Genomic DNA, 13,181 nt, shown 5'->3' with positions numbered 1-13,181 from the left:
GCAATGGTAACTCAAGGCCTTCATAAAACTGTACCTTGGTACTTTTCCTAAATGAGCTGCTTTGAGGTGTTTTGGTCCTGTCTAGGGTTCCATAATAGAGCCAAAGCCTTAGAACAATATTAGGAGTGCATTTACATACTTACAAAAGTACAGAATGAAATTACTAAGTATTTGTTAGTATAGAAAGAGCCATGAAAAAAGACCCATAAAATCCACTTCTTGCAACAATAGTTGATTTCCATATCATTATGTTTATTTATCTATAATGTCCTAATGCTTATCTAACAGCCCTAGGCACCTGCCTGTTCCATGCAATATGCTCTTTATATGTAGACCTGTGATTTTTGGAATGACAGAAACAAATACATTGTTATGCACTCTCCACATCTCCATTTTCTTCCATGTTGAGCATTTCATGCAACTCTTGAAAGGTTTGAGACACCACACCCAGAACTGCAACTGCTTGGACTGCATCCAGCCTCCTTCTTAGCAACATAGCCATAAAATTAGCATTTGTGTCCATACGTAGGGCTCTTTCAGACCGTATAAATGCTTTTTCATCTGTTCAAAGCGCACATTGCGATTCAGTAACAATTACTGAATCACAATTTGTGTTTGAAATTCAGCATTTGGAATGGGCTTGTTTAGGCATTACTTCTAAATAAAGAATCACAATAGTATGTATGAATGTGTTGAGACCAAATTATGGTTGCAAAACATTCAGGTTTGGCTGACACCTCACAGGAGGTGGTAACCATTCAGAAATGGGGGGGCCCCAAAGGGACCTCTTCTCCTTTGAGATTGTTGAAACAAATATTTTTTAATAGCAGGCAGTGATTCCATGGACAATTGCTTCATATTAAAACATGAAACGTAAATGTTTCCTTTTATTTTTTCAAATGCACCCCAAGAAAAATGGGCTGAGTTTCAGAAAAAAAGACTGCTTTATTAAAAAGCAATCCCAGACATAGGGGGTTATTCCAACTTTGGAGGAGGTGTTAATCCGTCCTAAAAGTGACGGATATACCACCAGCCGTATTACGAGTTCCATAGGATATAATGGACTCGTAATACGGCTGGTGGTATATCCGTCACTTTACCGTCACTTTTAGGACGGATTAACACCTCCTCCAAAGTTGGAATAACCCCCATAGTGGTTTGCTGACGCAAGCAGATCTTCATTCCTCTGATCGCAATATGTGTAATTTTAATGAGGTAGGTCACATATTGTGACACATTAATATTCACAAATAGTGACACATTAATATTCATGAGGTAGGCAGATTTGCGACCAATTAGGAATCACTTTCTGAACTTTGTAAGTCTTCTTACATTAGGAATTTTGATCTCCTAATTGTGATTATCCTATTTTTTTGTACATATTGTCCTTGGCAACCAGTTAATTTATGCGTATGAAGACTTGAATGATTGTCATTGTTCTCTTCCTCTCTCTTACCTTTCCTGTTCCCTTGACCGCCTCCTCCTGTTTCCTGTGTCATCTCAACAATTCATTCTTCAGAGGTAAGTAAATTTGTTGTATTTTAAAGTTGGAATGTTAGAAGTTGTAATGATCTCTTTGCAACGCGGGTAGAATGGGAACATGGTGATTAGATTGTTGGCTGAGTTCAGTTGCGTTCTGAACCTGTCAGGGTTGGATGTGTGCAAGGACCCAATAAAGAAGGAAAAGAAAAGAAAGCGGCGTCTCTTTTCAGTGGCGACGAGGGTGGGATCGCCTTCCCTGTGACCGGCCAAGACCAACCGTGGCATTATTGAAAAAAGGCATGGGACTGAAGAAGTTTGTTACATGATGTAGTTCAAGAGCGTGGTGTGGAGCGGTACAATGCGGTTATACACCTACATAATGATCAGTCACCAGGTCAGCAAGTATTTTATTTATTGTGTGTGAACGATCGTTAGACAAGTTGGAAGAACAGCGCTTACCTCGCACTGCGTTGACCGTACCGTTGGTGCATTGTGTGCTTGCTTATTTGATTCAAGTGAGTACGCGAGCCCGACCTCCAAGGGCGAATGCACCAGTGTTGGAGTTCCCTGGATAGTACGTCTTTGACGGATGTCGGCACGTTAGGAACCGCCTGTAGAAACAAGGTGAAGTGCAAGCATTAATACAGAACAATGTGGACAGCTTCTTGAATTCGAATGCTGTGCTCATGTCTGGCAGTGCTTAGCGGACGTACGTCTATCGCACAGAGTTTCTGCTGCATAAGGAGGTTTCCAAAATCTATCACACAGAGTTTTTGAAAAAGGTGAACAAGTCGACCAAAAAGGAATGTACTGATTTTAAAATCTTCGGAATACATTGGCATTGGAATTGTGACGGAGCACATTAATTGAACTGAGTGATTTGGTTTGATATCATTGGCACTACTTTATGCATTTTAGTTTGTTTTTTGTTGTTGTGGGGACTCCAATATGAGACTCTTTTATGCATAACAAACATAGGGTCAAGCATATTTGCTCTGCTTTGGGTGTATTTAGTTTTGCTGTATATCTAGTGCATTTCTTTTCTGGTGTAGCGCAGCATGCAGTTGATAGCACCTCCACCGACATGTTTGGCAATGCCTGGTGAACCAAGCATGACATGGGAGGATTGGCGTAATGCTTTTGAAATGTACTTGGAGGCATTAGGTGAAGCTATATTTACGCCTAAAAGAAAATTAGCTCTATTGAAGTGTGATTTGGTCAAGATAAGGGCAGGAAGGGATTGAAAACATTACCCCCATGTGAGTATTACAGGAGATGGGGTGGGTGGTTCAGATGAAGAAAGCATAGCTTATGATGTGTATTCCAGGGCAATTGGGGCATTGGAATCTCATTACAGCAGGAAAACTAGTATTGTAGTAGAACGCCGTAGGTTCTTCTCAAGAGTACAAGCTCCCCATGAGTCAATTGACCAATTTGTGTGTGCGTTACGAACTTTAGTGAACACATGCAAATTTAGGGATTTGCACGAAGAAATTATCAGAGACCAACTGATAAATCACACTAAAATTTGAAAATCCACAAAAATGTATTCAGTCTAAACGATCTGTCGTTAGATGAAACAGTTATGGTTGCAAAACGTATTGAAGATACTTTGCGTTATGTGGAAGAGTTAGGGAAGAAAGATATCGAGGACATGTCTATGCAAGTTGTTGACAAGGCCAAAAGTAGCAAGGAAAATATTAAAGGGAGAGTGTCTAAAAAATGTTATAGGTGTGGGAGTGTAAAACATTTGGCATCTTCGATGAATTGCCCTGCTGTGGAGGCCAGGTGTTTTAAGTGTGACAAGAAGGGTCATTTTTCTAAATTATGTAACCAAAAAGGAACACTGAAGATGAAGAAACGTGCAAATCTTGTCCAAAATGAGGTTAAGAAAGAAGAACAAATTAAATCCAGTGATGATGGTGATGATAGCCAAATAGAAGTTTTTATGCTGAAAGATGTTACTAATGAGTCGTGCAAGAAGAAGATCTTTATGTTGGAGGATGACCAATATAGGCCACCAACATGAGTTGTGCATATAAATAGTGTGTTAGTTAGCATGTGGGCAGATTTGTGTTCTCCTTATACATTGATCGATAAGGAGACGCAGTGTAATTTTAGGCAAAATGTCCTGTCTAAATCTAAAATCAAATTGGTTGGGTATGGTGGGAACAGAATACCTATTTTAGGTTGTTTCCAATGTGTGATTGAATTTAAACAAAGGAAAACCACGTGTTGGATGTATGTAGTAGAGAGTGGCTGGTGTTTGTTGAGGTGGAATGAACAGAGAGAGCTAAATGTTTTGTTAAGTCCCAATACAGAGGAACAAGGTTTAGCAGTGTCACATGATGATGATACTGAGAAATGGAAGTTGGAATTTCCTAACCTATTTGAGGAGAGGCTGGGTTGCTTGAAGGTGTGGTACCAAAGGTTCATAAGGTGAGGAATGCACTGGTAGTATTGAAATCTGCATTAAAGGAAGAATTGGAGACATTGTTAAAATTGGGGGTGATAGAGGAGATTGAGTCATCAGAATGGCTGAGTCTGGTGGTTTTGGCCTGGAACTCGAATGGCAAGATCAGGATGTGTGTGGATTTGAAAATCTAAATGGCAATATTTGGATAGACAGACGTCCCATACCAAACATTAATGAGTTGTTAGCTGGAATTCAAGGTGGTAAAGTGTTTTCAACTCTGGACTTATCGAGCGCTTATCATCAAATAATGTTGCACCCAGAGTCAAAACATCTCACGTCTTTCATTACACCTGAAGGTGCGCTTAGATTTAAACGCATGCCATTCGGTCTTGCATCTGCTTCGGCAGTGTTTCAGAGGGTTATGCAGAGTTTATTAGGAGAAGTTGAGAACGTGAGGTCTTTCCAAGATGATGTGTTGGTGTGGGCAGGAAGTATGGACGCACATGATAGTGTTATGAGGAAAGTGTGTTGAATTTTGGAGGAATGCGGGACTGATGGTTGAATTGAGTAAATGCAAGTTTGGATGTCAAACTGTAGAATATCTGGGACATACCATTTCTGGGAGTGGTATTAAACCAAAAGCAAATTTGATGGAAGCAATTGAGAAAGCGCCTAGTCCAGCGGATAAAGATCAGTTCAGATCATTTCTAGGGTTGGCGGAATATTATGCCAAATTTGTGAGAAACTTTGCTGATGTGGCACAACCTTAGTGCATGTTAATGAAGAAAAATCAGAAGTATGTATGGACGGAAGAATGTTAACGAGCATTTGAGGATCTCAAGGGGAGCATTATTAATGCTGTTGAACTGAAACCTTTTGTAGCACAAAGACATACTATAGTATCAACGGATGCGAGTATGCATGGTTTGGGAGCTGTTCTAAGTACATATAGGGAAAGAACATGCTATAGCATTTGCTTTGAGAACATTGAAGGGTGCTGAAGTGACTTATTCTGCTAATGAAAAGGAAGCACTTGCATGTTGGTGGTAAGTTCAATATTTCAGGAATTACGTGTGGGGAAGGAGGTTTGAACTACAAACGGATCATAAACCACTAGTGGATGTGTGTACTACGAAAGGGTCCAGTTGAGCGTCATCTAGAATTGCAAAGTGGTTGTACCGATTGCATGAATATACGTTTTCGGGGAAATATGTTCCAGGAGTGATAAATGTGAATACATATTGTTTATCTAGACTACCTATAGGGGGAGCTAATGAGGAAGATGACGAGGATTGATTGGTAGCGGATATTCCAGATTTAAAAATCAAAGCTATATCTGAGGAGGTTTAGAAACAGCTGTTGAGGAATATGCAGAGATGCAGGTGTTGAAAAAAAAGTTGGATAAGCCTTGGCTTAAGTTAGGTGAAAATGTTGAGAAATTAGCTAATTATAAGAATGTGTGGTCGGAACTATCTGAACAGGATGGCGTTGTGAGAAGAGGGGACAAGTGCCGTATAATGTGAGGATTCGGGTGTTGGAAATTTTACATGAAGGTCATGGAGGCATGTCAGGAATGAAAAGGAAGGCAAGACATGATTTTTGGTGGCCTGGTATGGATTGAGACGGCAAAAGGTTTGTGAGGAATTGTTTGTGTTGCACGTGTAGCGATCAGACACATACTTGTGAGAAGACTCCGGTCGTTCCAGTGCCGTTTCCGTGCAAACCATGGCAGAAGGTAGGGATTGGATGTGTGTGGCCCATTTGATTTCGGTAGCACTGGGAGGCATTATGCGATTGTAATGATGGATTACCATTCCAAGTGGCCGGAGGTTAGTGTGGTAAAGGATGACAAGTCAGGCGCAATCATAGAATTCTGTGAGGAAATATGGAGAAGGGAGGGTTATCCTGAAGTTGTAGTGACGGATAATGGTCCTCAGTTCACATCAAAGGAATTCGAAGTTTTTTTTAGTGTGCTGTGGTGTTAAGCACATTAGATCAGCTGTAGCTCATGCTAGGGAAAATGGATTGGTAGAAAGGATCAACAGGGTGTTGAATGAGAATATACAACTGTGACTTCAGAGTGGTCTGGATTGGAGAAAGGAAATTAAGAACTTATTGTGAAGTTATAGCACTACCCCGCATTCTCCTTCAATGGAAACCCCGTTCATGTTGTTAAAAGGCAGAAAACCATGTACCAAGGCAGTACCCGGTTGGATGGGTAAAGCTGGTAAGGGTGTGGTTAATGAAGATTTGTTGTTAGGTCATGTGAAAAAGGTGCAAGAAAGATATGATGAAATGTTAATGAGTAAAGCAAAGGAATGCCGGTTCGTGGAGGGAGATTGGGTGCGAACCAGAGTGTGGGGAGGTAACAGAAAAGGTTTATCTAAATGGTCCGTGCCTAAACAAGTGATTAGAGTGAGAAAATATAGTGTGGTCTTGGATGATGGGAAGAGATGGAATACGGAGAGTGTTGTCAAATGTAATGATGGTGATTTTGCAGAAGCAGAAGTAGTTGGGGGATGGTAATCCTGATGGAAGTGTTGAGAAGGAGGCAGAACGAGTAAGAAAGAGAATGAGTAAGAAACCAAGTTATTTGAAGGACTATCACACAGAGTAGTTTTATTTAGTATAACTGTCACAGTTAAGTATGAAGTGCCCAAGTTAAATATGAAGTGTTTCCTTGTAGGCCATGTTTAGTTTGTGTATTTTTTTTCTTATTTTTGTTGTTTTGCATGTGTATACATTTTTGTTACGGGGGAGAAATGTTGTATTTTAAAGTTGGAATGTTAAACGTTGTAATGATCTCTTAGCAACACAGGTAGAATGGGAACGTGGTGATTAGACTGTTGGCTGACTTCAGTTGCAGTCTGAACCTGCCAGGGTTGGATGGGTGCAACAGAATTACCGATCGAGGACCCAATAAAGAAGTAAAAGAAAAGAGAGCGGTGTCTCTATTCAAAATTGATCATTAATACATTGTGAAATTGTAGCTCTTGTTTTTCTAGTGCTTAGAAACATCAGAAAAGTGGCATGCAGCACTATTTGAAGATAAGTGTCATATTCCCAAATATAGCATACTTTGCCTAGTGTATCTTTTGTTTGCTAGTGCTGTGGCAGATGGCAGGCTCTGTCCCAGCTCCAGGTCCTCCTTTTCCTTCAAACCCAAAAGGAACCAACCTTTCAAGTCGTATATGTCTGATACCGTACTCTAACTTCATGCACAAAGAAGTATAGATAAACGTTAACCTTTGATGTGAAGGAGGCTGAATTGCCCAATGTGAAGCAAGAAAACCTGGGATCAGTCCAGGCATCCCCTCCTTACCAAATTGTGTCTTCTTAGGCAAACATTTTATTTCACGCTTACTTTTTCTAATTTCTGCAAAAGAGAGCCTGTTGAAATATGTCAGTTCACGATGTGTGCCGTATATTCTCTATTTTATTTGTCATTCTTAATAATGTGCTATTTTATTTTGTTTTGAAATGCCGATTAATAGGTTATTCAAATCTGTGATAATGATGACCAACATTTGACATTTACTAAATGAATACATTCATTTAAATTAATTTGTTATCAAAACCTTTAAGTCACACCCATTTATTGATTTTTGTGAAGCTCCTGTTGGGCTTCATTGTTTATGGTGTTTGATATAAATGATTGCTCCTTATTTCTCTCCTTGTCAATGAACAGAGGTCCACACGGCCAACAGCGACAGATATTTAATGATTATGCTCAATGACTGAGATACAAAAATCGCTGCTCAGGCACAGGAGTTGTTGTGTTAGAAAGTATTTATGAAGCGCAGTGAACATGAGGGCATCAAATCGCTGGCAGTGACCCGTTAGGGCAAAAGTAACACTCATTCAGGCCTATACTGAGTAAAGAGCCATGTTTTCATTGTTTTATAAAAGTAGGGGAGGTCTCTGTAACCGCAATGTGGGATGGAAAAGTGTTCCTTAACTTGGCCGCTCCCACAGAAAAAGTCCTTCTGCCCCATCTAACTTCAGGAAATCTCGGAACAGCTACTAATTTATGCAAGGAGGGTCTAGGCGGTCTCTGAGGAAGGTGCCACCGAAGCATAGCATTTAGCTGTTCCATGCTCTGGAAGTGAAGGACCTTATGCGCCATGCATAGAGCTATGAAAACAATTCGCTTTTTAATAGGAAGACAGCGGAGGGCACGCAGCTCCTCCCTCAGCATCACCTGTCTAGGGATGTTCAGGATGAGGCGTGCAGGTGCATTCTGAGGAACCTGCAGCTTATTAACAACTTATCAAGTTATTGTTCAGGGATACGGAGTTACAGTAATCCAGCCAACATGCAATAAGCATGATGACAACTGCCTGACATAACTCCTTAGGGATAAAAGGAAAAATCTTCCTCAAGATTCTGATGATCTGAAACTAAGTGCAGGTCGTGTAGCTAGTCTGGTTGTCAAAACTCAAGGAATTGTTAAACAAAATATCTACATTTTTGGCAGATCTCACAGGAGTGGGAGGGGGCCCACACTCCTCCGGCCACCAGATATTGGACCATATTGTGTCTTTAGCACCAAAGGTGACTTCAGCTCAACTCCATTTCCCACCAATGACGGTCTGCTCATTAAGACAGTGGCAGCCTCCTGTGATGACGTACTCGCACACATGCAGCATGAATTACAGCAAGGGTTTCTTCATTGATCAATGTATATTCTGTTGAAAAGAAGACAAATTCTACGTTCTTCAAGAAGAGTCTTTATTCCACTTCTCTACTGCTCCATCTTCAAACAGCCTCTCCTTACAGCTCAACATTCTATCATGAGCTTCAGTCAACATTCTATCTCACATGGAACATACCAAGTCCTAGGGGCTGGAGGGGAGGCGGAGCGTACCACTGAACATATTTTAATACTTGTATATAGTAAGAACAAAAATATAGAAATTAAACAATTTGTCTATTATTTGAGAGAATCAAGATTTTAACACATCTTCCATCCTGATAAAGAATAAGGAGAAACCTGGACTAAAATGAAAATAAACGGAAGTTAGAAACAAGGAGAATGGAGACAATATCGGGAGAGAGAATGTGGTAAACACAGAATCTTCAAGGGTAATCATTTGTTTACATCATAGTCCTTATGCCAGAAAGGAACACGGATAAGTCTATTATGTGTCCTTTTAGAGGTGTTCATTCCAGTATTTTGATCAGGAATCTCTCTCCGACTCCCGTTATTTCCAATGTGGATTCTCCATCTGGAGTTGGGGATCTGTTGTTTGACAATCCTATCCATACTCCAGCATTGACCATTTTCTAACACTACATTGTGCTTGACCTTACTGATACAAATAGGTCCCATATATTTTGTGCTTTTCAATCTCGTTCCCAATATTGGTCTTTTGACATACACCCAATCTCCCTCCTTCCATAAACAATTTTTTGTGCCATGTTTATGATCATAATACATTTTATACTTGTTTTGGTGTGAGGAAATCTTTTTTTGATGTCCTGAAAAGCACTCACCTTTTTATCCCCACCACCCAACCACGTGGGAAAGAACTTTGTGCTGGGTTTTCTGCCTTTTAGTGCATAAAATGGGGAAACGTTTGTTACTGAGTTAGGTGTGGTGTGGTATGCCCATAGCATGTCTCTTATAGCATTTTCTGCGTTTAAATAATTAATGGAGGCAAGTTGGATACATTCCTTGATCATGCGGTTGATTCTTTCACCAAGCCATTTGCACGTGGGCAATACAAAGCAGTGGTAAGGTGGTTAATGTTGAGAGTTGCAAGGAAATCTTTCATCGTAGACAAGGTCAGTTGAACACCATTGTATGTGATGAGAGAGGCAGCGATGACCTCTATCGAGAACACATCCTTCAAAAAATTAATAACTGAGTCAGTGGTGATCTGATTGACCATTTTATTACAGATTCAATGAGAATGGTAATCAATGAGCACAAAAGCATACGGTTTTGGTACTCCTGAAATGTTGATCGGCCCAATGGTATCTAGGGCTAATTTTTCCCACGGTTTGCTTGGGATGGAGACCGGGGAAATGGGAGTCTTATGAATGATTCTGGATTTATCACTACTTGCACAAATCGTACAATCTTTTACTTCATTTTCCACCACGGAATACATACCAGGGAATCAAAACTCTTCTTGAATGCATGACTTAGTTAAACTTCTGCCCAAGTGACCCTCGTGGGCAAGCATTACGATCTTTTGCCTTAGGGTGATAGGGGGAATTATTTTGTCATTTCTTAATAGGAAGTTCTTGTTTTCATTAATCTCATGCCTTACTTCCCAATACTCTTTGATAACATCATCAACGTCCTTTCTTGAGCTAGGCCAACCTTCTCTAGTAAATTCTTTCAGTGTCGATAAGGACTTATCTAGCTGATACACAGAAACCCATTCATCTTTGGACATAGAGGGAGTAATGAGTAACAACACAGGGTATTCTGGACTTTCGAAGTCCTCTTTTATATCCAGAGGAACTCTGGATAGAAAGTCAGCAGCACAGTTTTTTTCTCCAGGGAGGAATTCCACCTTGAAACAAAAACTTTCAAGACCCAGGATCCATTTGGTGATCCTAGGAGTACTGTTGGTTGACCCTTTTGTGGAGAATATGTAGATAAGTGGTTTATGATCTATACGAATGGTGAACTGAATACCCCAAAGGAAAAATGTGAAATGTTTGAAAGCCCAGAAGCAGGCTAGGGCCTCTCTTTCTACTACAGAGTAGTTGGATTCCACTTCGGTAAGTTCTCTGGAGGTAAAGGCAACAATTGTTTCTTTGCCCTCAATAATTTGTGATAAGGTTGCACCTAAACCTCGTTTACTAGCGTCTGTGGAAAGGATAGTTCTTTTTTTTTTATCAAAGGAGCATAATTAGGGTGCTGCTAAAATAGCCTATTTCACATTTAGGAAAGTTTTTTTCTTGTTTTTCAGACCATTGATAGGGAGTGTGGCTTTTTAGTAATTCTCTTAAGTCATGTGTGAGTTCAGAGAAGTTTTTAATGTACTTCGCCATGAACTCTGCTAGGCCCAAAAATGATTTAAGTTCTTCTTTATTACCCGGTGCCTTAGCTTTTTTGACTGCTTCCACTAGGAACATCTTAGGTTTGAAACCATCTTTCGAAATAGTATGCCCTAAGTAATCCACTGCATTCACACCAATTTGGTATTTTTCTTTCTTTAAAGTGAGACCAGCCAATTTCAATTTGTTTAGCACAGCTTTTATATTAATGTCATGTTCTTCAACCGATGCTCCATAAATTAGGATATCATCCTGGAAGCAAAGAGTTTTGTTTGCATCGCACAGGATGTGTTGCATGATCTTTTGAAAAACTGCCGCGGCTCACGCCAATCCAAAAGGCATCCTGTTGAACATAAAGGCCCCTAGGGGGGGTGGTAAAAGCTGTTAACCATTTGGAATCCGGGTGTAGTTCCACCTGGTGATAGGCATTGGATAAATCCAAAACTGAAAAACATACTGCTTCACCCATTGTGGCTAACATTTCATGGATTCTGGGGAGAGGATGTCTCGCCACCCAGATGTTCTTGTTCAGGTCACGAAGGTCAATACAAACTCTAATGTTGTCTGTGTGATTGTTTTTTGTGATAACAATGGGGCTAGCCATTCAGAACTATCAATAGGCTGTATTATGCCCAAGGATTCCAACCTGTTGAGTTCTTTCGCAAGAGCTTCTTTAAGTAAAAAGGGTATTGGCCTGGTCTTGTGTGCTATAGGTTTCGAGTTAGGTTTTAGCTTTATTTTGTGCTGGAAATCTTTAAGCAATCCCAGCTTTTCATTAAAAACGCCCGAAAATTCTTGAAAGATTTGTGCAGCCATGTTGGATTCATTAATGACCAAAACCTGATCTGGATTGCTTGGATCTAGCTTGATTCCAAGTTCCTTTTGATGCTGCCATCCTAATAAGTTGGATCCTTCCTGTACAACATATATTTTCCCAACAGTGGAGCGATTTTTTAAACAAATAAGGGCTTTTAACATACCTTTCAGCGATATCGGGTCTTTGTTGTAAACCTTAGGGTTGATGTCTGGGGTATGTAATTTTATGGCTTGTGCATTTTCCATTTTATAAAAATCTGAAAGATTTAGTAAAGTGAAAGGGGAGCATGAGTCTGCAAAGCTTTAACTGGATTATTATCAATGTAGAGTGTGCATTCTGGGTACTGACTGGTAACAACCTCTTCATTTTTTATTTGTAATATAGATGGTCATTACAACCTCAACGGTCTTTTAAGAAGACTGCTGAGGGACCGCCGTGCGGAAGACCGCCAGTAGTGGTCGTTTGCCGCTCGGCGTATTATGACCGTTGGCTGCCCTCCATTGTTTTTCTGACGGAGAGCCGCCAACAGCCATACTTGCGGGCGGCGGGGAAGTGGAGGTTGCTCCACCGCCACACCGACAGAACATCGCCGAGCTAATCGCGTCCTGTGATTCTGCACGGCGGTGTTCTGTTGACGGTGGTGTTGGCGGAGGTGCCCCCATGACTCCCGTCCCCTCACAGAGGATCGACGGAACAGGTAAGTCGATCGTCCGTTAGGGGAGGGGGGTAGGGGGGTGTTGTGTGTTGTGTGGGTGCATGGGGGTGTGCGTCTGTGTATGTAGGGGGTGTGTGTGAGTGCATGTATGCTTGCGGGGGTGTTGCGTGTCTGGGTAATGTGTGCGTGTCTGTCTGTATGTATGAATGTGTGCGTGAATGTGTGAATGTGGGTGTACGTGTCTGAGTGTGTGTGTGGATGTTGGCATGTATGTCGGTGTGTGTGCGTGTATGTGTGTTGGTGGTGCCTGCGTGCGTGTCGGGTGTGTGTCAGTAATGTTATGTTGGGGGTCGGGGTGGGGAGGGGGGCCCTGCCACCTTTGGGGGTGGCAGGGGTGGTGGGGGGTGTAGGGGAGGGAGTCGGGTTGGGGGTCGGAGGTGGGGGAGACCCCTATCAGTGCCAGGGAAGGAATTCCCTGGCACTGATAGTGCTTCCCGCAATGGATTTCATGGCGGTTCCTACCCCTGGAAATCCACGGCGGTAAGCAGGGTCACAATACCGGCGGCGGTATTATCCAGGCCGCCGGGCTGGAGACCCAGGTCTCCAGGCCAGCGGTCGTCACCATCCTGGAGGGCGGAACGGGGAAGCGGCGGTTGACCATGGCGGTCATAATACAAAAAAAAAGACCGCCAGCCTGTTGGCGGTCTTACCGCCGCTTTGACACCATCCGCCAGGGTTGTAATGACCCCCATAATCTTTTTGATTTCTTGGCGGGTCTCTTCTAATTTTTTATG

The sequence above is a fragment of the Pleurodeles waltl genome, chromosome 7 (genome assembly GCF_031143425.1).
Source record: "Pleurodeles waltl isolate 20211129_DDA chromosome 7, aPleWal1.hap1.20221129, whole genome shotgun sequence".
NCBI classification, from domain to species: Eukaryota; Metazoa; Chordata; class Amphibia; order Caudata; family Salamandridae; genus Pleurodeles; species Pleurodeles waltl.
This window is presented reverse-complemented; position numbering follows the sequence as displayed.